Genomic DNA, 7,972 nt, shown 5'->3' on the forward strand with positions numbered 1-7,972 from the left:
GGGAAGCAGCAGAGGATGGCCCAAGTATTTGGTCCCCTGTACCCATGTAGGAGACCCAGATGAAGCTCCTGGCTACTGGCTTCAGATCAGCCCAGCTCTGGCCACTGTGGCCATATGCGGGTGGAAGACCTTTCTCTCTCTCTCTCTCTGCTCCTACACCCCATAACTCTGCCTTTCAAATAAATAAATAAATCTTTTAAAAAATGGAAAAGCTATGATGTTTTCCAGTATTATGAAACTTTCATTTAAGGATATTATTGCATCTAATATGGGAAAAAGAAAAGTTAATTTTGAAATCGAGTATATTGTGGACTCTGTAATAAAAGTGATTGCTCTCTCTCTCTTTTTCTAGCATTTTCCACATTTGAGAACTCAGTTTTAGTGTCAGAAAACTCTACAATTTGTTTCACTTAAATAACATTTTTTAGAAAGTAAATATGGTCAATGCATTTTTCTTCAAAGAGTTTCTCAACCCTTTGGGTACTTTTCATGGCTATTAAAATTTTTGTTACAGTGTCATTTTGCTTATAATATTAATTTTACTTAAAGCATAATTCCAAATCAGTACTGAGCAAATATTTTTGGAAGAGGGTATTTAAAAATCATACCTGGCTGGCGCCGCGGCTCAATAGGCTAATTCTCCGCCTGCGGTGCCAGCACACCGGGTTCTAGACCCGGTCGGGGTGCTGGATTCTGTCCTGGTTGCCCCTCTTCCAGGCCAGCTCTCGACTGTGGCCCGGGAGTGCAGTGGAGGATGGGCCGTGCACCCCCATGGGAGACTAGGAGAAGCACCTGGCTCCTGGTTTCATATCAGCATGGTGCGCCAGCCATTGGAGGGTGAACCAATGGCAAAGGAAGACCTTTCTCTCTCTCTATCTCTCTCTCCACTCTGCCTGTCCCTCCCCCCCCCCAAAAAAAAAAATCATACCTTTGACTTGCATTTTAGAATGTGCATCTTTACACTTTGGAAAATTTCTAAGTGAGTATTCTGAAGCTGATAGCCCTGCCTTCCCACTCAGGTTCAATGAGAGTTTAAGTTTATACGGGAATGGAGCCAAAGCTGTGGCAGGTAAAGCCGCTGCCTGTAGTGCCAGCATCCTGTATGGGCACCAGTTCTAGTCCCAGCTATTCTACTTCCAATCCAGCTCTCTGTTATGGCCTGGGAAAGCAGTAGAAGATGGCCCAGGCACTTGGGCCCCTGCGCCTGCGTGGGAGACCCGGCAGAAGCTCCTGGCTGCTGGCTTCGGGTTGGCATGGCTCCAGTTGTTGCGGCCAGTTGGGAAGTGAAGCAGTGGATGGAAGACCTCTCTCTCTCTATCTCTCTCTCTCTCTGCCTCTCCTTCTCTCTGTGTGTAACTCTGACTTTCAGATAAAAAATAAATCTTTAAAAAAATACTAGATAAAAGAATAAAGGCTCCCCACATTATCAGAATAATGTGGCACATTTAAAAAAAAGTTTACACTGGGCAATTTTTTTTTTAAAGATTTATTTATTTATTTGAAAGGCAGAGTTACAGAGAAAGAGAAATCTTTGATCCATTGATTCACTCCCCAAATGACTGCAACTTCATCGAGGTCTCCCACATGGGTAGCAGAGACCCAAGTAACTGGGCCATCTTCTGCTATTTTCCCAGGCACAATAGCAGGGAGCTGGATCAGAAGTGGAGCAGCTGGGACTCGAACTAGCGCTCATATGGGATGCCAGCATCACCAGCGGTGGTTTAACCAGCTGCACCACAAGGCTAGCCCCTAATGTGTGTTCTTAATAACCCTAAATATCCACAAAAGGAACAGAGAAGTTGCCTGAGTTCTTGGCTATCACCCAAATGTCAGTTTTGCCAAAGGCTTGTAGCTGCAGTGTTACTTGGCTTTTTTTTTTTTTTTAAAGGTTTATTTATTTATTTGAGAGGCAGAGTCTCAGACACAGCTCACTCTCCAAATGGCTGCAATAGTCAGGACTGGGCCTGGCCAAAGATGGGAGCTGGGAGCTTTTTCTGGAAAATGACCTGAATGCTTGGGCCTCTGCACCCACATGGGAGACCCTGAAGAAGCTCCTGGCTCCCAGCTTCCATCTAGCTCAGCTCCAGCCGTTGCAGCCATTTGGGGAGTGAACCAGCAGAAGGAAGACCTCTCTCTCTGTAAGTCTGCCTTTAAAAATAAATAAATAAAATCTTTAGAAAAAATACGGAATTATGTAGATGAATTAGAGCAAAGGTCATTGATTATTGAATGTCTCCATCTTCATAAGTCAATGAAGAGTCATATTCTACACTATTAAAATAAGACACTTCCATCCATCAAAAATTACCAGTGCATTTTAATTTTGTTAAAATAATATACATTACTGCCATTTCCTGGAAAATTATTCTAATAATTACATAAAGTTTCCATCTTTGAAACAGACAATTATATCATAAAGCATAAAACATATTCATAATAACAAAGATGTCCTTCATGTGACTGTATGTGTTGTCTTTGTGCAGTGTACAGCCTGAGCAACTGAATATCCTGCTCTTGGTCACCTTCTGGTGCAGTCATATGGCGTTTTCTGGGTATCTTCCTTGTCACAAGGGAGAATTCCTGGGTTTCCCTCTGCCTATTGGTAGGGAGGTTGGCATGGGAGCAGCCTGGATGGGGGGAACATTTCCTTCCAGACTTGGCGATAGGAAGTGGGCAAAGACTGCCGTGTCCTTGAGGTATATTACCTGCACGTTCTTTTTTAAAAAGTTTTATTTTTTTTTAAAGATTTAATTATTTATTTGAAAGTCAGAGTTACACAGAGAGAAGAGAAGGAGAGAGAGAGAGAGGTCCTCCATCCGCTGGTTCACTGCCCAATTGGCCACAATGACTGGAGCTGCACTGATCCGAAGCCAGGAGCTTCTTCTGGGTCCCACATGGGTGCAGGGGCCCAAGGACTTGGGCCATCTTCTATTGCTTCCCCAGGCCATGGTGGAGAGCTGGATTGGAAGTGGAGCAGCCGGGTCTCAAACCGGCGCCCATGTGGGATGCTGGCGCTTCAGGCTAGAGCGTTAACCTGCTGTGCCACAGCAACGGAGTGCCGCCGGCCCCCAGGCTCCACTTTCTCCTTCCCACTCTTGCCTCTGGGACTTCACATGGGCTCATTCCTTTGTTTGGACACCTGCTCTTCTTTTCCCCTGCCCTACAGTAACAAGCTGTTTGTTTTCTAAGCATAGATATAAACAAATATAAATTCCCAAGTATTTTTAAATACTACGTTATCATTATCATGTTATAAGTTGTGAGCAAATGCCTATAGCTTCCAATAACTTCTGCACCGAAGGTGTTTTTGGCAATCTAAAACGGTTTTTAGAGAAACAATGAAGAAAGGTTTTGGCAACGTGCATGTTCATTCTGAAATACAGAAAAATCTACTGTGAACTGTATTGAGTAGTTTGAAGATCAAAACATGAAACAGCAGAGTGCAGCACAAGTAGAAACACTCTGACATAAAAGGCCTGTAGACCGCCAAGTTAATTAGCAGAGGGCAGTGGGCGTGGGGCCCAGAGGAAATTAGGCCAAAGGAAGCCAGGCTCGAGGAAAGCAGAAACAATGACTGCGCACCAGTGACAGCTCCCGCCTGAGCCGTAATTAAGGCATTAACTACACGACACCCCCTTGGCTGCAGCCTGACCCGGTCCCCAGCAGTTCCCATCATCACCATGGTGCGGATCTGCACAGCGCCAGGGAGAGCTTTGCAGCTTGCTGGCAATGTGGCCTGAGGTTTTACTTTTTTAAAACTCCTCTCAGGCCAGGATAAATGAATGGGATCTCTCATTGTTAAGAACTGATACTGAACTAAAATTGTGATTCTAGCGAAATAATAGCAGGTGGTTCGTGCTGTGGATGTAATTCCACGACTCTTCTTTCAGAGGTTCTCAGGCAATCAAACGCTTTGGATAAGGAAACATCCCAGCACTTTGAGTGGGAAGTCAAGGCCTCCTTGCACAGCTATGGGAAAACAGTAACAGTTTAATACAAGGCTACTTTTAAAAGTTTGTGGGACATGGAATTAAAAGAAATTTATTTTGGTACAACATTTCTGAAATCTACATACATGAGGGATCTTCAAAACATTCATGAAAAATGTCTATGACCAAAAAAATAATGCATGGATTTCAATTTTTTTTTTTCATCAGAATAAGTTTACTAAGGTTGGTGCTAAGGGGCAGGGCATTAAGCTGCTGCTTGCAATGTCACTATCCCATATTGGAGTTTTGATTAGAGTTCTAGCTGCTCCACTTCCCTGGTAATGTGCCTGGGAGATCAGCAGAAGATGGCCCCAGGGCTTCAGTGGAAGCACTGAAATGGGAGACCCAAATGGGGTTCCAGGGTCCTGGCTTCAGCCTGGACTAGCCCTGGCCATTGCAACCTTTTGGGGAGTGAACAAGCAGATGGAAGATCTCTCTCTCTCTCTCTCTCTCTCTCTCTAGCTCTGCCTTTCAAATAAATGAATAGATCTTTAAAAGACAACTCATTATTCAATTCCATTTTTCCATGAACTTCTAGGTTCTCCCAGCATCTTGTGCTGTGCCCAAATGTCCAGGAGTGCAGTGAACATGTGCTAGATAAACTAGAAACAGAGAGAGGAGGGAGGGCAGGCATCTGGCACTACTTAACAGCAGTTAAGTCACTGCTTGGAACACCCACATGCGCTATCAGAGCTCCTGGGTTCTAGTCCCAGGTCTGCTTCTGATTCCAGTTTCCTGCCAGTGTGCACCCTGGGAGGCAGCAGGTGATGGCTCAAGGAGTGGGTCCCTGCCACCCATGTTGAAGATGTGGATTGCATTCTGGGCTCCTGGCTCTCACTGGGCCTGGCCAGGGCTATTGTGGGCATTTGGGGAGTGGAGGAGGAAGGGTTCTCTCTGGTTCTGTCTGTCTCTGTTTCCCTTTCTCTGCTTTGAAGAAGAAAAGAAAGAGAGATGAGAGGGGACAGAGACACACTTTGCCTGGGGAGCACATTTTCACGTGACATCAACTATCAAACATGTGAATAATGGACCCGCAGAACCTTTAACAGGGGAAGGAAAATTTGCAGCTCAAATGGCCTCATGAGCTCCATCAGCTCCCAAGGTGTCTGGCAGCTTCCTCTGTAGATGGGACTCTGCACTTGGATGGTTTCAACTTTACTCCTCCTCTTGTTTTCTTTCTACTTGCTGTAGCTTTTGTTATTTTTTATGAATGTAAAATTTGTAGCATATAGTCAATGTTACAAATACTGACAGTGTATTTAAAACTATTTTTGATTAATAAAACAAATATTTAATGTGACAAATACTCAAAAAGAGAGGGAAAAGTACAGGGAGGGAAGGAGAAAGAGAGAGGAAGACTGATTGATTCATTCTTTGTTTTTCACTGTAGCATCCAGTTTCCACTCACAAAGAAAAAGCTCCAGTCCATCTTTTAATTTTTTTGAAAAATTCCTGACATTACAGAATTAAAGTGAAATATATTAATATTCTACTCTTACTTTTCCAAGACAAACAAAATTCATGAGCTAAAAAAACACAGGGAGAAGCTTAAAAAATTAAATATGGATCTCAGCATTAACGCTGAACAAAGAAGTTAAAATGCTTTAATTGTAAAATCATGAGTAGATGATAAAGTGTGTGGGAACTGAAAATTTACAAACTACTTAAAACCTGGAATCATTGACTGTTGAGATGGATCTTGGGGGATGGTGCACAGCGGAAAGGGATTCTGGATGAATCTGCACTGTTCTGGCGGCTCCCTGCACCACCTGTGTCCCAGGAAAGCCTGACATTGGTTAGACATTGAGCCAAGTTAGTGCTTGCAGCAGATCCGGGGATGGGAACCTGCCTATCAGTAGATCCTTCTACGGGGTCGCAATTTTGATCTGCTCCCCAGACATCTGATGAATCTCACTGATTTGGGTGCTTTGGCATTAACGTATGTAACCAGTCAAGTAATTTGGAATGGTGAGTTCATGAGAAGCAGTGTGGGCAGATGGATCCACCTCTGGAGAGCTGGAACCTGGTGTTGCCATGCATCATGGGAAAATGAGACTGTTGCATTGCCAACTGGTGCAGCTTGGTCACATCTGGCTGTGGAATGGCATACTGTCCTTGCGTGGTAAGGGCCTCCAGAGGTGGTCCCTCAGGTCAAGGTTCAGGCACAGGAACAGGGTGGTGTGGGGAAAGCTCCCACGGTCTCTGCCTGTGCTGTACCTGTCCTGACCACCTGCAAAGATGACCGGAGAACTGGACGGCTTGGGCTGGCCCAGATGCTCACATCCTTCCGTAGGGTGGGGGTGGAGGGACTGGGAGAGAGTCTCCAACATGACTGGCAGATCTGTCTGACACAGTCGGTGATGGACTGCGGAAAGCCAGCACCGTGATGGTCCATCGGTTGAGTAGGGGAGGGAGCACACCCCCTGCCACCTGCAACTGAGCCTCTGCACTCACTCACTGACTAGCAGGGACCACCAGCAGCCGTGCCATTGGTCGCAAAGCTAGTGATGTCTTCTTCCAGTTTGTCAGTGATCCCAGCAAAGGCTTTGAAGATGGCGCGTGTGGGTCCAGCCAAAGCGGTCATTCTCTCTGGACAATTCCCTTCGGAGACGCTGATGCCTGCGCCACTCTCCTCAGGCATCCTCTTCACAGATTCTCCTTTCTGTCCGATGACGCTGCCAACTTCGCGGCTGTGCATTAGGAGCCGGATGGCGAGAGTGACATGTAATCCACCTTCAGTCACACAGATGACCCCGTCGAACAGCGTTCTTGGGAGCTGGACTTTGGTCAAGGCTTTGGTCACTGCTGGGAGTGAAACCAAAACTGCAGGCGACAGGCACTGAGGGCAGAGGGGGAGCGGGTGGGAAGGGGAAGGGCGGGAGGCCCGGGGCAGAGCAACAGTGGTCCGCGGGAAGGCGAGGCTTGCAGCGGGCAGGCTGCGGAGGAAGCGAAGTGGAAGCAGAAGCGGAAGTGGGAGGGGATGGAGGAGGAAGAAGGGGAAAGAGACCCCTAGGTGGGCGGGAGAGGCCGCAGGCTGCGGCTGCTCCTCTACTGCTCTGGGAGGGAATTGGGCCTGACTGATTCTGGAGAATTTCTGGGTTTCTCAGCCACAGCCAGCCTCGATGAACTGTTCGGAAGTGACGATTTAGTGCTTGGCCATTATCTCTGCTCCCGGTTCCTCCCCCTCAGCCTCTCTTCCTACATTTCTTCACGAATTTGCATGTCATCCTTGCGCAGGGGCCATGCTAATCTTCTCTGTGTCGGTCCAAATTTTTAGTGTATGTGCCGCCGAAGCAAGCACCCTACATTTCTGATTTAGAATTACACCAACCAAATTTGACAGAGGGTGTGGTTTCACTGCCTCTTTGGGTCCTATCTTTTCTGCTGGTAGCCCTGAAATCCTTGGACTGCTTGCACTTAATTCAGGCCTTCGTTTCTTATTTGCTGATACTCTGGGAAGTGTTTCTTCAGCGATTAAAAGAGTATTTGCATGAGTGTTAAAAATCCACTTAGTTATAAATTTTTCTTTTTTCTGTCTTACAAAAGACAACATTAAACTTAACACTATCAAAACTCTTTGGTCAAACCATTTATAATAAATGTTAGTCTTAAAATTTTTAGGGGTGGGTGTTGTGATGTAGTGGGTAAAGCCTCTGGTCTGTATTCCGGCTGCTCCACTTCTTTTTTTTTTTTAAACTTGCTTCAGTTATTTTTTTAAAAAAGATTTATTTTATTTATTTGAAAGAGTTACAAAGAGAGGTAGAGACACACAGAGAGGTAGAGACACACAAATGGCCTCAATGGCTGGAGCTGAGCCGATCCAAAGCCAGGAGCCAGGAGCTTCTCCCACATGGGTACAGGGGCCCAAGGACACAGCCCATCCTCTGCTGCTTTCCCAGGCACATTAGCAGGGAGCTGGATTGGAACTGGAGCAACTGGGACCCAAACTGGTGCTTATATGTGATGCTGGTACTGCAGGCCAC

At 45.9% G+C, this 7,972-nt stretch overlaps 1 non-coding gene and 1 pseudogene across 1 annotated transcript; both read right to left on the reverse strand.

Moving 5' to 3' along the window:
• Positions 1-5,666: 5,666 nt before the first annotated feature.
• LOC133766278 (poly(rC)-binding protein 2-like) lies at positions 5,667-7,211 on the reverse strand (annotated as a pseudogene).
• Positions 7,182-7,290, reverse strand: LOC133767422 (U6 spliceosomal RNA). The gene has a single exon (XR_009866887.1). It is a non-coding gene; the product is annotated as a U6 spliceosomal RNA (small nuclear RNA).
• Between the last annotated feature and the right edge of the window lie 682 nt (positions 7,291-7,972).

This window comes from Lepus europaeus, chromosome 9 (assembly GCF_033115175.1).
Source record: "Lepus europaeus isolate LE1 chromosome 9, mLepTim1.pri, whole genome shotgun sequence".
Classification (NCBI taxonomy): Eukaryota; Metazoa; Chordata; class Mammalia; order Lagomorpha; family Leporidae; genus Lepus; species Lepus europaeus.